The following is a 23,844-nucleotide window of genomic DNA, read 5'->3' as shown; positions in this document are numbered from 1 at the left end:
TTTTTCCTGTTACTTACATGTAATCCCCTGATTACACACACTGTAATGGTTCAAATCAAGGTTATATTCTGGAGCCAAGATACTGAAGAAAATCCAGTATTTTCATTGGCAGGTAACACCAGAATATGATCTCTACCAAAGGCTGAGTTACATATTATATGATCTGCATATTTCCTAGATTTGTCTGCAGGATTGCTGTTCAAGGTAAAGTTATTTGCCCTGTGAACTAGTTTGTGTTATCATCTACAATAATGAGAGGGGGAAAACAAATCATAACAAACCAAAACAAATGCCCCTTAATTTTTTGAGTTTTAAAATCATTAAAGAATTCAGAATTAACACTTTCACGCTTTCAGATAAATATATGTTTGCCAAACAAAACTTTACTTATCATAGCTCATTTTTAACTTTTTATGAATTTCATTAATATTTTTGATAATTTTTTACTTATTTCACTAATTATCCTTTTTGAACCCAATTTTCAGTAATGATAATAAAAATACAAAAGAAAGGGAAATAATAATAATAATAAAAGGAATAAAAAAATAAAAATTAAACTGACTAAATAGCAATAAACAATTAGCTTATTGTATATATATTATCTTTAAAACTTACAAAGTAGTGAGGGACTTTTTAAAAAAAATATATTATCCCATTGAAATAAATTTTAACTTGAAAAATTGAAATATTTTAAAAGGTAAAAATATTATTTTAACTCAGAAGTTGCATGCAGATGTATCTATACTCAAATGCATATATTCTAGTTTCTAAACATTGAAAGATTACTAAAAATGCAATTCCATATGCATAAAGTGTGTTCTAAAAATAAGTATGTGAGTCATGAATAAAATGGTCTTATGGCTGTTGGCATATCTCATTGCCCATTGTAAAAAGCTCAAAATCTACTATATTGCAGATGTATAGTTAACTTATCAAATACCAGGACATTTATGTATACAGCTGGCAAACTTCTGAACATTATATTTGTGATTATAAATAATTATTTATTTTTCTAGTTTTTCCTAAAAAGCACTTTAAAAATAATAAGTAGGCAGCTATGTTCAAGGAAAACTTTCTCTAAATTGTTGCATGACAAAGACTTTCTAAAAGAAAACTATCCAAATGCAGTTAAAAATTGAGAAAGTCAAAAGAGCAAATCATGTTATTGAAGAGTGACTGCCTTCAGAGCATTTAGGTGTGTAACTATGGTTATTAACAGCAACTATCAAGATCATTTCTATTTATCTTATAACAAGCCACCCACCTATGCCACGTTAAACATGAATCTATATTACCAAGCAAGTCTGTCTAGAAAAAAATAAGTTTTTTCTATAATATTTTATTTATAGATATAAAATAACCAATAAATTGCTTGATGCTCTATGACTTTTCCTTAATTTCCTCTTTCCCCATATGTCCCCATATAGTAGGTACAAGTATAGAATATTCCACTGATCAACACCTATATTATTTTATCATTTTTAGCACACCAAAACAGTTTTATTCTGTGTTGCTACTTACAGAACAAATTATTTTCAAAGTCACTTTTGAAAGTCTGAAATCAAATTAACCATCTGCAAATTTCAGGATGCAGTAATTCTACCTGCCACGCTGTATAACTAAACTTATACAACTGATAAATCATTATGAGGTTGTGAGGGTTTTCTGGTGTTCCTTTTAAAATGTAATTAATTATAAGTGTCTGTTTTCTCATTCTTGAGCATACTGTCCTATTTCAAGATATTACAGAACAAAATATCAAAACAAAGGTTTTTTTACTTATTCTACCAAAAACATGAATATATCTCAGTTTTTATTATAGTTTCACATTGCGTTGCTTTTGCATTTAGCAGATACAGCTAATAGACATCTGCACTTTCATTCCACAGTGATTTACAGGTGTCTGGCTGTTTTCCTGATTGTCTCCATGACTACCAATTGACCAAAGGTGCGAAGAAAGTGGAACGAAGCTGTGAAGCTGTGCAGAATTTCCCAGAACTTAACTCTCCATCAGAAGTCTGATTGTAGTACTATTTTCAAAGTCATGCCAGTACTCTTTTATTTCTTGTTTTGTTTCTGAAAAACTGGTCTGTCTACTTTCTCTTAAGATATTTTGGTGGCCTTTTTAAAAAAAAAAATGTACTAGAAAAAGGACAGCAACATTCTTTCAGTTTTTGACATCCTATCACTGAGGTAGTGTACTTTTATTTTACGAAACATAATTACTTAAAAACGTGCTGTGGATAAGAGATACAGTTCACAGCCTTGGAAGTGACAGGATAGCAAACAGAATGTGAGCAAATAAAAAAAAAAGAACACCCCAAAAGTCTGAACACCTTAGTTGAAAGAAAAATTCTCTAAGGATTGCAATGGTAGACACATATATTCTACTAAATTTAACAAGATTATAGCTTGGTACAACCACTGGCAAGTGTCTGTCAACACTAACCACTAACAAAATCTCAGGAATTATTTTGTCATGTGTGAACAAATATTCCTTCCAACAGTTCTTGGGTACCCAGTTTTGGGCACAAAAGTAGGTTAGCTGTCTAAGCTATATAACCTAGGCTGCAAGCTGAACTATGCTAATTTACCTTGAAGATAATAAATGTACTCTGGTATGTTTTATTTATATAGCTACAGTCATAAAGTATAGTAGCAAAACCCTTGCCTGATATAAGGTATGGAATCTTTCTCTTCTGTCAAATAAGGAACATATTTTAAAGATCATGTCCATTTAAAATATAAACATGACTAAAACTTGAGAGGGCAAACTGTTTGGTTTTCATTTGTTAGGAAGAAGAAAAAAAATTATACATTAGGTACAAATTATTTTTTTCTTTAGTATTTATATATTAAAAATACAATCATTTCACTCCTTCACTTCCTTTGGGCTTCCTTTTAAAAGGAAGACACCTGCATAGAACTAGGACTGGGCTTAAGAACTAGAAAAGGAATGCATTTGAGCTAGGGAAAAAAGAAGACAGTAATGGAGGTCACTTTAGTGTGTGTTTAGTGAAGATACAAAAGTGTTTAATAGCTATTTAATAACTGATACATTAAGACTTGGAAATACTTTAGACTGTCCTTCAAAACAAGGACAACAAAGTACAAGTAGTGATTCCAAAGGGACTGACTCATTACTTCTGACTCATTTTTTTAAGTCTCAAATAAAACTATAACATGATATCAGTACATTTTGGATTTCCTGTGTTAAAAAACAGTAGAAAAATATTGTCGTTTGTTTTAGTAACTAAAATATGTATTTTAAAATTATAAAATACAGATTGGTTCAAATGCAGCAGTGATTAGAAAACCATTAATTTAAAATAAGATATGCAAACTTTTACAAGAATTGTAAATCATTCCTAAGTTCAATGTGACTACAATATTGATAGTTTGTGTTATTTTGTGTTACTATTAAAATGTATCAGCATTCTTATTTTATATAATTTACTTGACCTGGCAACCCAGTATTTGTGAAGCCTTGTGAGCCAAGGAGTAGTCAGCAACATTTAATCCAAAAAAACCCCATAAAGTTACAAATGAAAAAAACACCCACCACAACCCACCCAAAACACAAACCATTACCAAAAAAACCACCTCAATTAGCATACTGAAATGTTAATTTCATTTGAAATTAGTTTTCTAGAAAATTGTAATTCTGCTATTTTACTTTTACACACTTGTCCCTGAATAATTTGTTTTAAAAAATGTACTCCAAGAAGACTTTCAGACTTCCTAATTTTATTAATTTAATCTACAGTCCTATATTATAAGATAAATTTCATTTTGTTTCCTATATAATCAGTGACAAAAACCTGATTCCTCCACAAGTTAAATTCCACTGGCAGCTGAATTAGATATGTTATCTCAAAATTGTTCTGTGAAGTAAACTTTTAATTGGTTATATAAATAATTTATGTCTCCTATCTTAATTATCTTTAAAAGATGTTTAAAATTATATGTTAAGAATACCTTCGTATGGGATTCAACTAGTGCACAGTGCATCAGATAATTTCCTTTTCTGTCAGACTGTGCATGTAAAATTATCTGTACCTGCCTGAGCTTCATTTTACTCACATAATATCACCTATATGCATTTTTTAATAAATCTTCAAAGTTTTGACAAGCATAACATATTACCTTATCTCAATATTTTGACATTTTTATGAACTACACCATTTTATAGTAAGTTACCAAAGTGGAAATTAATATTTTCACAGTGAGCATTACAGAGCACAGTATATGTATAAGATTAAGAAAGAATATGCTGAATTATTTTTAAAACCATATGTAAACTGAAGAAAATCACTTGTGTGTCTATCATCCAACTAAAAGTTATGTGATGTAAAAAAAGTTGCCAAAGATAGTTTGGAGAGATAAAATGAATAGTTAAACACTGGATTAGCAACATGAACAACACAACAAAAGTAAAGTAATAATTTTTACTCACCTATCCTGGGAAAATAAAACAATGTAGGTTTTGGAACGTAATTAAAATAGAGACTGTACAAAGTATACACACTTTGAAGATTAACATCAATAACATATTAATATCTTTTTAACCATGACAAGTAACCATTAGAGGCAATTTTTAATAGGCTTTAGAATATTCATAGTTTAACATTTTTACATGTTAAGCATGTATTTGCTTTAGCAGTAAAACATACTGAATAGAAACACTTTTGTAATAGACATCATTATATTGTAATTTGACTTGTTAAAAATAAAAATATTAATATTAATTAATTAGTATTAATAATAAATCTATTTAAAAGCAGTGAAGAGAAAAAAAGAAAAATTCACAGAGCTTTTTTATTACTGAGCTATAAGCTTATTTGTGATGGACTGGTCCAGTTCAATATCCTGTAATCTGTTACAGTTTTCTCCAGTTTTAAGGCACCTCCTCCTTCATTTGGTGCTGTAGCTCATAAAGAATCTAACTGTGTTATCACAGCCTCAGGTAAACATTGCTAGCTGTTTTTCTGATAACATATTGATTTAAAAATTTTGTTACTCACTTTTGCATGTTTGGAGTCAAACAACAGCCCTGAATAATAGATTTAACTTGAAGTTCTCAAACACCTTCTTCCCTCTGATCATCTTTCTGAAACCTGCTGTTAAAATGAAGCTATCTACATCTGACAGCAGGTCCTTTATTTTCTTTTTTCTTTCTTTTAATTTAATTTTATTTTTTAATGTGTTGCTATACTAGTGAACAGCCCTTTCCTAGATCCTGAGAATAGTGCACCTTGCTCAAAACTTTCATCTTTCCAAAGACTATCTAAAATAACCCTGAAATGTACTGTTATATACATGTGTGTATGTCTATGACATGTTTATGATTATCCAAAGCACTCTTAAATCTGGTGGTGGAAAATAATAAAATCAAAACATTGTTTTAATTTACTGTATCCATTGTGCATACTGCACAGACTGTATTATTATTTGAGCACTTTTTCTTTGCTCTTTCAGTCTTTTCAGTAAGAGACTTGCAAAATCTCTGCTAGTCTACTGAGGTGAGAGAATCTTAAACTCTGACCTCCACCCAGAAAAGCACGCAATGCTTAGCATTAACCTTGTGATTAGTACAGCACATTTCAGCACTCTGTTATTCAGAGATAATTCAGACCTTGGCTCCTTTGCTACTTTGTAAGTAGTGAAGTCTCAGACTTTACCCATCCTCCCCAATAAACCAAAGAATAACCACTTTTACTTTGTATGAAGGTAGCACTTTTATTTTGGTATATTAAAAAAACAAACAAACCACCACATGACAAAAAACTATTGCATTGAATAAGCTGTCTTGTGGCACAACCACAAAGAATTTAAAAATATAAATATGAATTCTGAATACGACTTGCGTGAGAGGATTAAAAAAAATAATTAAATATCTATTGCAACTGGAACCTGACAGTAAATAAACAGAGGAAATGTGATTTTAATGAAATTATAATCCATAATAATATAATTAAACAAGCGTGGTTGGAAAATCATCCAAAATTGTGTATTATTAACTTTGGTATAAAATGCTTCCTTCAAATATATATGAAATTACAATTGCAGACTCAGAATAAAATCTTCCACCTTTAGAGTCTTGAGTGTATTTATCTATTTCTACACACCAATAACATCAGTGTATATGCACATGCTCATATATTTCAAAAAACAAACAAACCAACAAACATACAAAACTCCTCTAGAATTTGTGTGTTTTTTACAAAAAGAAGGGTAAAAATGGTATCAATTTTTGTACAACGCTTTCTGTCAAAATACCACAAACACAGAGCAATAGTTGTCTTCTTTTTCAGGAGGGGCACTAGCAAAATTATACTGATTAGCTCTATTCCACACTGGCCTAGAGCAGAATATCTGGATTTATTTTGCGTGACATAGATCTCCCCTAGGCTTCCTGTGGTGTCCTTGTGACATAAGAACAGCAATACATTTTTGGAGAACCTGCACTATGAGGAAAGACAAAAGTAGCTAGGTCTTTTCTCCCTGGAGAAAAGAAGGCTCAGGGAGATCTCATTACAGTTTTCCAGTACATAAAGGTTGGTGGTGTGCTACAAACCGGGTCAGCAACCAAGCACCACAAGCACCATGAAGCCACTTGCTCACTCCCCCTCACCCAGAGGGATGGGGAGGACAATCAGAAAGGAATGTAAAACTCAGGGGTTGAGATAAAAACAATTTAATAGGTAAAGCAAAAGCCACACACATAAGCAAGGCAAAACAAAGAAATCATTCATTCCCATCAGAGGCAGGTGTTCAGCCATCTCCAAGAAAGTAGGGCTCCATCATGCATAACAGTTACTCAGGAAGATAAACGCCATCATGCCAGATGTCCCCACCTTCCTTCTTCTTCCCCCAGTTTATATATTCAGCATGACATCATATGGTATGGAATATGCCTTTGGCTAGTTAGGGTCAGCTGTCCCAGCTGTGTCCCCTTTCAATTTCCCATGCCCTTCCAGCCCTCTTGCTGGTAGGGCATGAGAAACCGAAAAGTCCTTGATTTAGTATAAACATCACCCAGCAACAACTAAACCATCCATGTGCTATCAGCATTGCTCTCACACCAAATCCAAACCATAGCACTGCACCAGCTACTAAGAAGAATAACTTTATCCCAGCTGAAACCAGGACAGGTGGCTACAAAGAGGACAGAGGCCCTCTCTTCACAAGAAGCCACTAGGAGAAGACAAGGGACAATGAGTACGTTACACTGGGAGATGTTTCATCTCAATGTAAGGATTTTTTTTTTTTAAGTGAGAAGAATCAATCACTGGAACAACCTCCCAAATGATATGGTGGAGGCCCCATTAATGGAGATTGAGCTAGATAATCACATATAGGATTTCTTTGCCATGAATCTTGGATCAGATGATCTTTCAGGATCTCTTCCAAGGTTGTTCTATGATTCTATGATCTTTATAGAAACTTTGAACAAAAAACATTCAGGACAATGAGTCATAGGATCACAGTGTATCTCAGGTTGGAAGGAAGTTATAAGGATCATCGAGTCCAACTCCCTGCTCCTCTCAGGATTACCTAAAACTAAACCATGTGACTAGGAGTGTTGTCCTCGTGCTCCTTAAACTCTGACAGGCTTGGTGCCATGGCCACTTCCCTGAGGAACCTGTTCCAGTGACTGACCACCCCCTCTGCAAAGAACCTTTTTGTAATGTCCAATCTGAACTTCCTCTGATGCAGCCTTGTTCCATTATCTTGTGTCCTATTGCTGGTCACCAGGAGAGGAGATCAGCACCTCCCCCTCTGCTGCCCTCCTTGAGGAAATTGTAGATTGCCATGAGGTCACCCCTCAGTGTTCTTCAAGATGAACAAGCCAAATGACCTCAGCCACTCCTGCTAGGTCTTACCCTCGAGACCTGTCACCATCTTGGTCACCCTCCTCTGGACACAGTCTAAGTAGTTTGATGTCCCTCTTACGTTGAGGCTTGCAAAACTGCACACACTATTCAAGGCAGTACTGCACCAGTGCAGTGCAGAACGGGACAATCACCTCCCTTGACCGGCCAGCTTTGCTGTGCTTGATGCGCCCTGGGACATGATTGGCCCTTTTGGCTGCCAGAGCACACTGTTGACTTATATTCAACCTGCCATCAGCCCAGACCCCCAGATCTCTTTCCGCAGGGCTTCTCTCCAGCTTCTTGTCCCCCAGCTTGTGCATATAGCCAGGATTGCCCTATCCCAGGTGCAGAATCCAGCACTTTCTCTTTTTAAATGTCATATGGCTGTTGGTTGCCCAGCTCTGCAGTCTATCCAGATCTCTCTGTAAGGCCTCTTTACCCTCGAGGGAGTCCACAGCTCCTCCTGGTTTAGTATCATCAGCAAACTTACTTAATGTATATTTGATTCCTGTGTCAATATGAGCACTGGCCCTAAAACTGAGCCCTGGGGAGCCCCAACAGTGACTGGCCACCAGTGTGATGTAACCCCATTTACTACAACCCTTTTAGCCCTACCCATCAGAAAATTGCTCACCCAGCGTAGTATGGACTTGTCTACCTGTGTGCTGAAGACTTTGTCCAGAAGTATACGATGAGAAACAGTATTGAAAGCTTTGCTAAAATCCAAAGCCACCACGTCTACTGGCTTCTTTTGGTCAGCTAGGTGGTGACTTTGTCATAAAAGGAAATTAAGTTGGTTAAGTGGGACTTTTCCCTTGTGAATCCATGTTGAATATGACCAATGCTGCCTTGACTCTCAGGTGTTTTTCTGTAACTCCCACAATAACTTGTCTCTATAGTGTTACAAGGCACTGAGATGAGGCTGACAGACCTGCAATTACCAGAGTCTTCCTTCTTACCCTTCTTGAAAACCTGGGCAACATTTTCCAGCTTCCAGTCAACTGGGACCTTTCCAGACTCCCACAACTGTTGAAAATAGTGTCAAGAGGTCCTGTGATAATATCGACCGGCTTTTTCTGTACCCTGGGATTAATTTCAACAGGACCCATAGAGTTATGTACAACCAGCTGCAGCAGCAAGTCTCAAGCAAATTCAAGGTCAGCTGGGATTTTATTACTCCCCCAGTCACAGTTTTCCAACACAGGGCTCTGGGCATTCCAGAAGTGTCACCAGTGTTACAGACAGAGGTGAAGAAGGCATTAAACATATCTGCTTTGTCTACATCCCTATTTGTGAGGTGACAGGCCTCATCAAATAACAGACCAATGTTATCTATGATCCTCCTGTTCCTGTTAACATATTTACAAAAAAAACAACCCCTTTTGTTGTCCTTTACCCAGTGCTTGCCAGCTTGAACTCTAATTGAGCTTGGGCTGCACAAATTTTCTCCCTACATTGGCAAGCAGCATCTCTGTAGTCTTCCCATGCTGCCTGCCATTGCCTTCAATGTCTGTATGCTTTCCTTTTCCACCTAAATTCTAGAAAATCCCTGCTCAGACAAACCAGCCTTCTGCTCCACTTGCTTGACTTGCCACACTTTGGAATTATGCTCTTTCCTTTGTAGCCTAGCTTAAATTTAAGGATGAAGATAGTTATGTCCTACAGTATCACATAGCCTAATGTCTAATGTTGCAAAATAAAGAGGTTCACGCCCCCTTTAATACAAATTTCCTACATCTGGGGAAAAAAACACTATGTATTAGACCTTATTTGCAAATGTTCTGAATTCTAAATCCCTAGCTGACATATGATTAGATGTGACTCCTAGAATTATATGCTCAGTCAGATACTCCCCTAGGCCATTTCTATTTGGTTTCTCACCAAATGTGTACAAGCATTTAAACTTTCTACAAAATGTCTGGCTTTCTTATTCAATGAATGCAAAAATCCTCACAAAGACATTCTGAATTGTCCTCAAGAGGCCATCGGAAGTCCCTAGCACTTTGCACTGGCTATACTCTCAATGCACATATTTTGTAGGCACAAGAACACCTAAATTAGGTGACTAATTTAGTAACCTAGACATAAATTGTACTGTGAAACTAAAGAGTTTTGGGTTTAGTATAATGCACAATAGGGTATAAAAATGGTTAAAATAAGGCAGATCTTCACTCTAATCCTTTAATTAAAAGGCACTCCAAAAGGAAATATCTGAGTGATGTAACTTCATTTCATGTATTTTTTTAAACACAAAAATGCTCCCAATTGTATGTATGGTAACTTTTGCTGAAAGGTAGAAAATAGTTGGTGTCCAGAAGTGGTATTTATGTTTATTAGCTGATGTCAGTAAATCACAAAAGCACTCACCAGATTATCCTAGAAAGCAATATGCATTCTGTTTCATGAAACCATCTAATCTTGAATTAACAGGTTGCCCAGACACAATTAATTAATGAGAACTGAAAGTACACACCATCCCCTAAGAGATCCTTGTAATGTCATAGAATTGAGTTCTCATTTACACTGTTATGAAGTTGTTGTTTTATAGCATAAATGTGTATGAAACATTAGAAGGAATCTGTTCTCAGGACATTACATTCTAAATTAAATATTACCTGATTTAATATATTCTGCAGGTCAGAGCAGATGTTCATGCAAAGTTAAATTGAAGCTTCTAACATCAAAAAATCCTTTCAATTAATAAAATATTGATAATTTGTGAAGTGGATAGTTTAACATGGATTAACAGTATTGCTTTTTATAATGTGAATATGAAAAGGTTTAAAATGCATGAGAAATATTCAGCAGAGTAGTTGGACTGCCCTAAGGATTAAGTCTGGTGCTTCAGGATTGTCTTCTGAATCAATTAAGATTTTTTTTTTTTTTTTTCATATGCATTTTGACATATGCATGTCAGTTTTCCAGTAATCTGAACAAGATATACTGTCAAGATAGTAAAAAAAGTGGTCTTATCAGCTTTAGAGACCAAAAGACTAGTCACAAACATTTGCTCATTTCTGATGTTTCCTAGGACAACTTTAAATACTCAAAGTCTCTTAGAGACATTCTACCCCTTAAATAAAACTGACAGTCTAATAAACAGTCAACCTAAGATACAGAAGAAGATAAATTCCATATAAGAAGGTAGGCTATTAAAGTTTAGTCAACACATTTCAGCCCTTTATACAGGAACAAATATGTAGCTACATGGAAAAAGAGAACTAATTGGATTAAAACTGGCTAAAGATTCTTTAAAAAAAACCTTATAAACTCATATTTGTGTGATGGTACCTCAGAAACAGAAATCTATTGACTACTATTGTAACCATACTGTGATTATACTCCTGATAATCATAATTTCTCACACTGTAGAATCATAGAATCATTTAGGCTGGAAAATAACCTCCAGATTATCATGACCAACCATAAAACTAACATTGCTAAATACACCACTAAACCATGTCCCTAAGTGCTGCATCTACACACATTTTAAATACCTTCAGAGATGGTGACTCAACCACTTCCCTGGGCAGCCTGTTCCAATGCTTGACAACCCTTTCAGTGAAGATTTTTTTTCCTAACAACCAATCTAAACCTCCCCTGGTGTAAAGTGAGGCCATTTCCGCTCATCCTATTACTTGTTATTTTGGAAAAGAGACCTACCTTCACCTGCCTACAACCTCATTTCATGAAGTTGTAGAGAGCGATAAGGTCTCCCCTTAGCCTCCAGACTAAATAACCGCCATTCCCTCAGTTTCTTCTCATAGGATATGTGCTCTAGATCCTTCACTAGCTTTGTTGCCATTCTCTGGACATGCTCCAGCACCTCAGTGTCTTTCTTGTAGTGAGGGGCCCAAAACTGAACACAGAATTTGAGGTGTGGCCTCACCAGTGCTGAGTGAAGGGAGACAATCACTCCCCCATCCCTGCTGGCCACACTGTTTCTGATACAAGCCAGGATGCTGTTGGCCTTCTTGGCCACCCGGGCACACTGCTGGCTCATGTTCAGCTGGCTGTCAGCCAACACCCCCAGGTCCTTTTCTGCCTGGCACTTTTCCAACCACTCTTGCCCCAGCCTGTAACGCTGCATGAGGTTGCTGTGACCCAAATGCAGGATCCAGCACTTAGCATTCTTAAATCTCATACAGTTGGCCTTGGCCCATCAATCCAGACAGTCCAGATCCCTCTGCAGTTTTCCTTTCCTCAAGCAGTTCAACACTCCTGGTCCAGTTTAGTGTCCTCTGCAAACTTACAGAGGGTACACTCAATTCCCTCATCTAGATCATTGATAAAGGTATTAAAAAGAACTGGCTCCAATACTGCGGCCTGGGGAACACCACTTGTGACGGGATGCCAGCTAGATTTAATTACATTCACCATCACACTTTGGGCCTGGCCATACAGCCAGTTTTTCACCCAGGAAAGAATATGCCCATCAAGCCATGACCATCCAGTTTCTCCAGAAGAATGCTGTGGGACATGATGTCAAAAGCTTTACTAAGGTCCAAGTAGACAATGTTCTCAGCCTTTCCCTTATCCACTAAGCAGGTCACCTTGACATAGCAAGAGATAGGTTAGCCAAGCAGGACCTGCCTTTCATAAACCCATGCTGACTGGGCCTGATCCCCTGGTTGTTCGGCACGTGCCACGTGATGGCACTCAGGATGATCTGCTCCGTAACCTTCCCCAGCACTGAGGTCAGACAGACAGGCCTGTGGTTCCCCAGATAGTCTTTCCTGCCCCTCCTGTAGATGTGTGTCACCTTTTCTAACTTCCAGTCAACTGGAATGTTTAATGACTGGGTAGGCATAAGCCTGCCTGTGAGAGATGGAGTGATTTCCCTTGCTTCAGTTCTGTTTTCTTCTTTTTGGTGGTTTTTTGGGGGGAGTCTGTTTTGGCTTGGTTTGATTTGGTTTCCCTTTCCTTCACCTGTTAAATGGTCTTTGTCTCGACCCACAAGTTTTCAAACTTTTGCTCTTCCAGCTCTCTCCCCTTGTCCTACTGATGTGAGGGGGGAGGGAGCAAGTGGTTTGTTTGTGTGCTTGGATGCTGGCTGGGGTCAACGCATCACATAAGTGTAACCAACTTTCTGCTCTTAGGCTAGGTAGTGTTACATTAACAGTTGAACTTGATGATCTTAAGGGTCTTTTCTAACTTAAATGGTTCTATGATTCAAAAAGAATATTAGAAATAATCAGAAAATAACTTATTGATAGATGATTTTTCACAAATTTGAATACCAGATTAGCATTACAAATAGACAAATTAACTCAGTGTTTCCAAAAGTCTACGTATCTTCCAGTTACTGGAAGTTCTGGATATGTCATAACCCATATTAATTTTATCTTTTTGTGCTTTCTGCTATGCTTTTTCTACTGATGTCTAATGTTTAGATAAATTCTTGTTTATTGCAAGGTTAAAAATACTTGAATCAGCTTGCTTCTCAAGCTTTAAACTATCTTCTCTAAAGCCTTTCACTACAGCCAGATCTTGTTGCATAGAAATGTTCATGGAAACCTAGTAATGACTCTTGACATTACTACAAGTGACTTTCTAACATTAGATGGTGAATGATGTTTTCATAGTTTGACAGACATGAGTAATTGCCAGCAGTTCTTGAAAAAATTAACTTTTTCGAGGTTTGTAAACTCTTGGTGAAGGAAATGCTGGCCACCAGCAAAATAATTTAGTCTTGAATTTATAGAATAGGAAGAATTGAGTACGAGATTACTTTCTCTACTATTTACCGTTAAAGCTGCCAGGGAGGCAGCAAAGCAGAGCTGCTCTGCAAAGGAAATTGAACCAGTGTGAAATCAGGACAGGAATGGGCAGTGTCCTCACCAGGAAGCGTACATTCCCCTAATATCCAAACAAGGAAAACAGAGCAGGTTCTGTGATCGTAACCATGTTCAGAAAGGAGTCCAGTGATTGGCAGACAAAAGTCAATTGACATGGCGGGGGTGATGTCAATCAATCTAGGAAGTACAGTTAATCAGGAACAGCAAAGGGCAGGACTGAGCAGAAACGTTGCACAGAAACTGATGGATAGAAGGTTTCCTAAAAAAAAATAAAAAAATAAAAAAAAAAATTTAAAAAAAAAATAAAAAAATAATAATAATAAAAAAAAAATAGCAACACCCCCACCCCCACCCCATCCTCCCCCCAAAAAACAAACCACCCAACAACAAAAGCACACAAACAAACAAAATCCCACCAAAAAACTAAATCACTGTGATTTTGGCATAGGACAGTGCTCATGTGGGGAACCATCTCTTGATCAGTTAGTCCCTGCCTAGTGATGTCTTCAGTTGGATCAGGTGAGTCTCTAAACTGTTCTGCTCACTTAACATCCTGCTGGCCCATGGTCCTAAGTGATCATGGCAACATATGCAGTATCCATCTTTACTGATTACCTTAACTACATAAAAACATGTCTTAAATATCTAAACTGCATAAGAGAGTTCTACATAACATATTTTTGCATCCCTAGGAGCAGTTTCTATTGACTATTTACAAGCCTCTTAATTATGTAAATATAATCAGTTCAGCAGAAACACGCAAGGTGAGTCTCTGAAAGGGCCAAATCCTCCCCCCAGGAAGGTAATTAGCTATTTTAAGCATCCAATCTGCCCTACAACAGCTAGAGTTGCCTGAAGGGAGCCTTTAGGACTGTCCAAAGTTCCCACCTGGAGAGGTCCTGTAACAATCCGTCAATTACTTATTTGTGAACCTCACCAAGAGTTCAGGCAAGCACCTATATTCAAGTCCATCTATTGCCTCATACCAGTCTTTTATTTTATCTAATTTGAGGAGTAGCCATGGAGTTCCTCCTCCCCAACACCCCCACACCCCCCAGAGGGATTGTGACTGAAGCGCCCTGGTTGTGCACCCTGGTATCCAGCTATGCCACAGTTAGAACTAATGAATAATCCTCATTTTCACACTGACAACTCACAACTACTGCCTCATAGCTCATACCAGAGCAACAGCTTGAGCTGGTGTTGCTCCTGACAGGTCACTCCACAGGAGGCTGATCAGGGCGCTGAAGGCCTACTGATGCACGCGGGACACTGGCAGCAGCCCTCGCAGTCAGACAGAAATCAATGATCCACATTTGAAATTCTGCACAGCAAGTAAGATTCACATGACATCATGCAAGATAACTATTGCGGAAAGTTACTGAGACAAACAGCTCTCTCAGTAATCAGGGGAGAGAAATAATCACTTCTAGGACGACATCCATCTCATTTCATGATAAACATACAAAATAAGTCAGATGAATCGTGGCAAAAAAAGTATTTGATTCCACTGATTTGTAGTGTCTGGATGACTGAATCACCTGTAGTTATGTAGGCAGCAGACACCTACCATTAGATGAGATGATTCCTAGAATCTGACCAGCATCTGTATTTACACTCTTGACATACATGTCATGTGAAAGCGTGACAGAGAAAAAAACCCTAATTCTATAAGGATACAGAAAACAGCATTAGTTTGCAAGTCAAAGAGGTAATACTATTTATGCATTAGTTTATAATACAAAATTGAAACTTAAAAAAGGAAAGCTCCTCCGCAGGTCTTCAGTGCCTTTGTACCATGTAATACAGTCTGGTTTAGCTTTGCAACTATATCGTTTGTTTCAGTGTAATCACTATGGGGAGATTGCTAACCAACCCTGGTTGTGTAATTTTGTGGCAAGAGGGAAAGAGTCATTTAAAACTTATGGTCACTGAGGACACTGTATGGTAGCTGAGGAGACCATTGTACAGGTAACTACTGAAACAAACTGGGACTCCTTGGGCTTGCCATAAGGGAATTAAATTGAGGATTGGTGATCAGTCAGCTGTAACTATAAGTTCAACTATTGTTTGAGACTCCATAGAAGACTCTGAGATAGCTGTAAAGAGCATGTGTGATGCTAAATTAACATAGTACTGCCTATTGAATGAATACGTATGATTTTTCCAAGCAATGTAATGCATAAACATGTGTGGATTGTATAATTTTGTTTGAATGAAACATACAGGATGCACATTAGGTGGAACAATCCCCTGTGCATCCAGTGCTGTAATAAAGGAATGCCTGCTTCTTAATGTTACATTGGTGTTAAGGAGTTTTCTAATTCCCAGTTTTGGTGACACCTTCATAAAAACAACTGTTTTGATTTAGTAATGAAGAAATGTTAACTCAGGTTTCACTTTCTGCTGAAGTCAATCTGTAATCATCCTGTAATAATTTCAGACTGATCGGTTAGTGATATTATCGAGGTAGTAAATATACTGCCCCTTCTAATCTAAATCTGACACAACAGATAGTGTTCAACATGACCATTTTAGAGACTATTTGTATACAGTCATACACTGTAAACCCGTTACTTAGCTCATGATGTGATAGAGTAGTAGTAGGTGACAATACATGGTATTATATTTAAAAGTATGAGACTAAAGTACATCCTGTTGCTGTATATATATGCATATGTATATGTAAAAATTTTAAAATGCGTTCAGGTTTTATTCTGCAACAAAGCATGAAAGGTTTTGACAAAATAAAACAGCTGGAAGATATATTTTAGATGAAACCAGAATAACAAATAGGACAACCTATTTTCTGTCCATTGAAGCAATATCCATGTTGTATGAGCAAAAGTCAGTGAAGAATATGGACTCATATACTGAAAATAAAATTTATGTATATGTACCTGATAAACAAAGGTGTTAACTTTTTCAAACAAATCTTGCAATGAATGTGTAGAGATAGTTTTCTAATTCAGTTATTGGGATCCTACAAATTGAACTAAAGAGACATTTCTAAAAAAAAAAAAAAGATGATTAATACTGATCTCTGCAGTGCTGCACAAAATTCTGAATATTTTTTATGTATAAAGGCTATAATTGGTAAAAGGTTTAATTTTTTTTTTAACTGAAACTTATGGATGCTACATAAAATTATTTTCTGTTGAAAGAAAGAAACTGAAATCTTTTGAAGCACTATATTAGTGAAGACAGTGAGTTATTTTGTTAAGGAAAGAGAAAAAAGTGGAAGAGATCTTCATCCCCGTAAGCAGCTTGTATATGAAATGAATCAACTCTCTCTATCAGCAGTTACTAACCTGTGCTGTCAGAAAGGATATCTAAAAACCTAAGCAATATAAAAATACTGGGGTTTTCTCAGTATCTATAGTCACATAGTGTTACATTTTGATTCAAATTTCTCAGAGTTTAAAAACTGCATTAAAGTTACATATTTTCATCTCATATTAGATTTATCTGTAAATATGGCAAACCTATATTTGATAATATTTCTGTGTAAAACTGAGCCACATTTCTTGCTGGGATACATTTGACACTTTTTCAGTTGTTTTCCTGTGTTTTGCAACTCCATTTGGCTGTAATCTTTTGTATGAGAGGCTTTGTGAACAAATATGTTGCACACTTAAAAGCACATCTAAAAGCATCATGATAAATACTGAATAGCATTTTAAAATGTTTTTCATAATACACCTTTTTGATGCCCATTTAATCATGCAACAATGTTGATTTAGGTTTGAAATAATGTAGTATTTATGTATAATAAATATTAATAATACATTAATAGCACACTATAAATCAGATGAAATGGAAACATATGCTTTTGGGAAATGTTTATTCCAGTTCATGTAAAGACTTATATAAAGCCCTCAAAGACTGAAAATGTTATTGTCTAAAAATACTGAACATCTTTTCTACATAGCTGACTGAATTCTGGAAAAAAAAAAAAAAAATCTGAATTGATATGATAAGGCTTTCCCAAATACTCTGTCCTTTTGGAATCACATTTTGAATGTTTAGACATGTGCCTAGTGCCATTTTAGACACAATCATATCCTGCCTGGACACCAGCTGCTGCATGAGAATTATGTGGGTCTCCTTAAAGTCCTGTGTCCAGTATGCCAGGAAAGTGAAGCTATCTTAGATACTTGTTGGTTCAAATATAAGTGGGCATCTAAGTTTAAGCACTTAAATTACTGTCTTAAAAAGCTAAATTGCGTGTGGTTTGGCTTGAACAGAAATCCCATTAAATAATTTCCTTGCTTTTCTCCCCATGGCTGCCCATCATGTAACCCAGACTCTAGCTGGTTGGTTGCACATTCTGCAGGGAAAACATGGGGTTTAATTGCTTAATTCTGAGGTGGTTTATTAAACAGAGTTCTTATTTCTTGGGGTAGGAGTTTTTAGTAGTAGCATTGTCTAAACAGTAGCATTCATTTATTTATTTATTAAAAAGCAAAACACTGTATTTCCATTTCATGAAGCTGTAGTGTTTATGTGTGTCTTGTGTGTTTTGGTAACAGTTTAAGCTCTTGGGAGTACTCAGATGACTTTCAAATAAAATAAAATATGTCTAGGGAGCTACTGGGACGTGATGTTTGTATTGCTATATTTTAATTATACAGCTCAGAACTAGCCAATTTCAGTTTTAGCTGCCAAAGAGTCTTTCTAAATCTGCCTCAGGTTCTCTATTTAGGAAAGAATGAAGGTTTTTCATTCAGTGGATGGAAATATTATTTTTCTTTTGATTTTGGTTTGTAACTGAACAGATGTTACAAAGATAAAATACTTTAATTTACACTCTTAAAGACATTCTGACATCAATACATTAAAAAAAAATATCATTTTACTATAAAAACATTCCAAAGAAGCAAGAAATATTGATATAAAAAGAACCAAGACTTCTTCCTGGGTAATTATATGTAGCAGTAAGGTATGTGTTATGACAGGTTGATGTTAGAATGTTTATTAAAAATTTAACATAATAACTTTCTATTGATGCATCAAATCACATTGTTTCCAGAAGGTTTAAAATAAGGGCACAGATAGTACTAAAGTATTCTGTTCAATTTACCTAAGTCCAGGAAAGAATACTTTTTTATTATTTTCTTAAACACGTTACCCCCTCCCCCCCCCCCTTTTTTTTTTCCCTTGTATTACCTTGAAGCTTAAAGTCTTCATGTTTATAAATAATGGACAAAGATGTATGGTATCTTCTTTTTTAACTCATTTTCTATATAGAATGGACTTAAAACTATTCTGATAGCAAAGACAAAACTCCACATTATAATCAGACAGGACTGTCCTAGTCCTAAGATCCAGCAAAATTGACAAAATTAGGTATTTTTGCCTCCATACTGTACAAGTAAGAGTCCATACTTGCTGGTAGGCATGAGCTTTGGTATGTTCTGAGACAATAAAGATGACTTGGAAAGTAAGGTGTCCCAGAACTACTCATGTTTTCTTTTTCTTACAGGTGCACTAATGTGGTTGAAGATTACTGACCACTGTATTAAACTGTATGATGTATTGGTTTTGACTGGAATAATTTTCTTCATAGTAGCTCATGTGTGGTGCTGTGTTTTGGATTTGTGACCAAAACAGTGTCAATAACACACAGATGGTTTAGCTATTGCTAAGCAATGTTTACACAGCGTCAGGACCTTTCCTGCTTCTTATGCTGTCCCACTAGTGAGTAGGCTGGGGGTACACAAGAAGCTGGGAGGGGACACAGAACTGCTGACCCAACTCTGGGTTCTTCACCCAGTGTGCAAGAGCTGATCCACACACAGAGTCGAGATACTTGCTTACTGCATGTCTGCGCAGAGGTGGGTGCTAGGTGGTAAATCCACAAAGCTAGCAACCCTCTTGACACATAGTAAAACTTTTTATACACTTTGAACAATTCTTTACAATGAGATTTAGTCACACTTAATTCTCATTGATTCCTACAAGCTTCATCTCCATTTAAAGGTACAGCATTCTTTTTTTTTTTTTTTTTTTTTTTTTTTTCACTGGGCATGTTCTATGGGGATGGGATTTTTTAAGTCTTATTAACCTTTTGGTTCTCCTTAAGCTTATCTTGTGTCCCAGTTTGACGTATTTATGGTGTCTATTCCTTCTCCCAAGGCCATGTTTCGTTGACTGTAAGGATTAACTAACATCTTCTGTTTTTCAAACTCTTGTTTTTCACTGTATATATATTTACATATATTTTTCCTGCCTCTCTTTTTCGTTTTTAAAGTAAATAATTCTTGTATCAAACTGACTAAAATAATATCCCATACCATGCTGAGTAATAAAAGTTAGGGAAGAAGGGCAAAAGGGGGATGTTTGGAGTTAAGTGTTCATCTTCCCAAGTAACCATTATGTGTTATGGAGCCCTGCTTTCCTGGAGACGGCTGAACACCTGCCTGCCCATGGGAATAGTGAGTTAATTCCTTATTTTAGTTTGCTTGCACATGTAGCTTTTGATTTACCTTTTAAACTGTCCTTACCTCACCTTTTACACTTTGGATTTTCTCCTCCATCCCACTGAGGGGAAGCAAGTAAACACATGTGGATATTAACTACCTACCAAATTTAAACCACAACAACGGTTAAACCAAATAATGGGTAAAAGACAAGCTTTATTGCAGACATGTAAATGTGCTTCTGGCCCTGATAGTGATACCAGTGTGCAAAATGCTGTAGGTAAATGTAAAATTTCCCTCAGTAACTCCACAAACTAATTCATGTACATGTGTATGTATACTACATACTTTGTGTATACAATCATTATAATTTGGATTTATAATGTCCAAATGCAGACACTATTTACATGTGTTAAGTGACTAAAGAAAGCATCCAGAATATTCATGAACCTGTAGTGTCCCAGTGGCTCAGAAAAAAAAAAAAAAAAAAGAAAAAAAAAAAAAAGTCCTCTGAGGACTTTCCCTGAATTAATTAGCAGCCACTAGATCAGACCACTTAACCTACAGTCAGAAGCACTTACACACACACACACTTTATTTAACTGAAAATCACATCATCATCAATCCATTTTTTACTTGTGTAGAATAAAGGTATTAACAATGTAGGAAAGAAAGGGCTAAACTTGATGGGTAATCTAGACCACTGTCTGGAAAAAGTTGGTGCTTAGTATCACCTGATCTGTTATATTGGCACTCAGTAATTAGGCTAATATCATGTGTAGAAGTCAGGTTAAGAGGTACAGGTTTGACAAATCTATAGACATTTGTTTTTTAACTATGCAAGAGGTCAACAAATTATCTCACACTAAGCTAATTTATTTTCAGGAAATTTATGTTGACTTCGATATGAAGAGGGGATTTTGATATCCTACAATACTAAGGATTTTGAGCACAGTTTGGTTTAGTTTGGTCTCAATATAATCCTTAAAAATTATGAAATAGTGTGTAGAGAAGATTTTTAAATTAATAGCCACAAGATTCTTATAGATCTGTATTAAAGTGCATAAGATTTTTGCTCTATTTTTGCAACGTGTTAATCAAAACAGGAGAAAATTTAAGAATTTATCCTTTACCTTATCTTAAAACCTGAATATAAAAAGAAGATTCAGCTGCAATCTCATCAGTGATTAGAGCTGTACTATCCAGGGCATTCAGAGGGAAGCAGGTAAAGCTGTTTAACTGATTAGAGATTAAATAAACAGGTTATTTATTTGAGCTTTATGAGGATCTTGCACCTACCCCTCATAGCTCTGTGTAGCAACACAGCTCTCTGCACTATCTATCTTGTAAAAATCATTCTGTATTATGACAGGTAAGGTGATAGTTTCAATTACTAAATTAAATGTGATTGTGTTCAAATCCTCCTGGTGCTTTTAGTCTTAGTAATGTTTCAGTTGCCTTAATATAATTGCCAAGATCTTCATAGCAAGGTAGGATAAAGCTAATACAATATTTCACAGTAAAAACAAACAAAACAAAAAAAAAAAGGTGGAAAGAGAGAAAACACTAATATTAAAAACAGTGGGGCCCATGACAGATAAAATATCCTCAGCCCTAAAAAGATAGAAGTCAAAAAAACTATTCACCTTTGAAAATATATTACCATTAATTTTTTTCTTATATTTTCTGAATACAGAACTTCTTTCTATTAAGATCAACTTTAGTCTAGATTGCTCAGCCATGGTTTTTTATTTCCATACAAATAATTTTGTATGTATACAACATCATTTTGTAAGTAGCTTCAGAACAAAATCACGCTGACTGATTCTGCCATACCTCAAATAACTTTGAAGTGCACAAACTGAAGCTTTCCTAGGTGCTTTTATAAAAATGTTTGATTTTTTTTTTTTTTTTTTTTTTTTTTTTTTTTATTATTATAGACAAGCATTTACAGTGAGAGATCCCCAAATGTAAATGACCTTGGCTTTTGGTTTGCCAGTAAAATATTCAGCATTCTAATTTATATTTTAAAGTAGATATTTACTCATGTGGGTTTTTTTGAGGAAGAGTGCATTTTCTTTCTTTCAAATACTTTGCTTTATTCAAAAGCAAAAATTTTATTTTAATATAACATCTGTTGACATTTAAAATATATTTTACCTGCTAATATACTGTGTGGAAATTTTTAGAAAAAAAGTTGGCATTTACTGTCATATTAGAAGTAACAATGAGTTTTTAAAACTAGTGAAGCTCAAAGACACTCTTTCAAGGATGTAACTTCTTTAGTCATAAAATGTGTAGAAATGGATCACATTACTCTTCCACTTTATTGCTGGATATTATTTGCATAAAAATAAAGAATTATTGCATTTCAATTTAAAAAAAAATGCTATTACTTATGTTTTCTGGATGTTTTATATTTCCATGAAATCTATTTTAGATCTTTAATATGTATTATAGGTTTTATTCCTGTGCATGGCAATTTGAGAATCTTTCTTGTTTCTTCTTTCCTCTTTTTCTTCTTTCTTCTTTCTTCCTCTTCTTATTCTGATTAGAAAGACTGATATTCACCATATTTAGAGAAATCTTTGAATTTTCATTTACTTATAATGAAGTGTATACATCCATTCCAGTGAATTTTCCATTTTGTCATATGTATAGTGATTGCAGTGACTGGAAGTATGCCATGGTTCATGATAAATAATTGAGTTCTGCTAAATATACCATACCAGGTACTGGCTAACATTTACTAGAAAAATTAGAAATTCCGCCTTAAATATCTTATTTATCCTTTCCTTTTTATTGACTACAGATCACACTTTTCTTCTCAAAAGTGCTAATGTTCTTTCCAGTTATGCTATTTTTTAACTTTTATGCTGTTTTGTATCTTCCTTCTTTAATAACAAGCCCCTTAGTTAACAATTTCTCACTCTCTCACTTTAGTTTTGTTCATAGATTTTTCAGAAAAATGACCCTAAAATGTCCATTTTCTCTTGAAGAATTAACCCACAGATTTTCTTGTTTCAACAGCGTCACAGTTTAAGATCAAATGAGCACATAGAGATTAAATGGATTTGGACACTAAAACATTTTAATCACAGATACATGCAACTTTAAAATTCCATTACTTTCTTATTCAGTGACAGAGATGGCACAATTCAGAACAGGGGTCCTCAAACTACGGCCCACGGGCTGGATACGCCCCCCCCCCAGGGTCCTCAATCCAGCCCCCAGTATTTACAGAACCCCCCTGCACACCTGCCCCCCGCCCCTACCCAGGGGTTGGGTGGGGAAACCAAGCAGCCGCAGATGACTGCCTGCCACTTCATCCGCGTGCCAGCCCCCTGTTTAAAAAGTTTGAGGACCCCTGATTCAGGAGAACCATTGGGTGGGTCAGTGGAGCAGTTCCTGTCATTAATTCTCAGTGCAGTGGGAGAGATGAGGCCGTCCAGGAAGAGAGACAGGGTGCTAGCATGGCAGATCCAACTGTGTGAGGTCCCAAGGCCTCTCTCTGGTTCCCTCAGGTTTGTTGCATGTTGAAGACATAGTCCCACATTCCAGTGCAGAGTCACGGATCCCTCCAGTTGCCTGGGTTTCCCTCCAAATTCTTTAGTTTTCTCAACCCCACGACTGGGTAGAGAATATTTCCTGAAACCAGGATATCTACTAATGATCTTTAAATTCTTAGTGTAAACTGTTTTTATAGCCTTCCCTTCCTACACGGTTTGGTCATGGGTGGAGATATGG

At 36.0% G+C, this 23,844-nt stretch overlaps 1 long non-coding RNA gene across 1 annotated transcript; it reads right to left on the bottom strand.

The window, feature by feature from the left end:
* Positions 1-2,131: 2,131 nt before the first annotated feature.
* On the bottom strand, positions 2,132-23,358 carry LOC308058734. The gene is made up of 2 exons (XR_013925940.1): positions 8,124-23,358; positions 2,132-8,091 (listed from the first exon to the last, which is right to left on the bottom strand). It is a non-coding gene; the product is annotated as an uncharacterized lncRNA (long non-coding RNA).
* Positions 23,359-23,844: the final 486 nt, after the last annotated feature.

The sequence above is a fragment of the Falco punctatus genome (assembly GCF_963210335.1).
Source record: "Falco punctatus genome assembly, chromosome: 2".
Taxonomy (NCBI): Eukaryota; Metazoa; Chordata; class Aves; order Falconiformes; family Falconidae; genus Falco; species Falco punctatus.
This window is presented reverse-complemented; position numbering and strand designations above follow the sequence as displayed.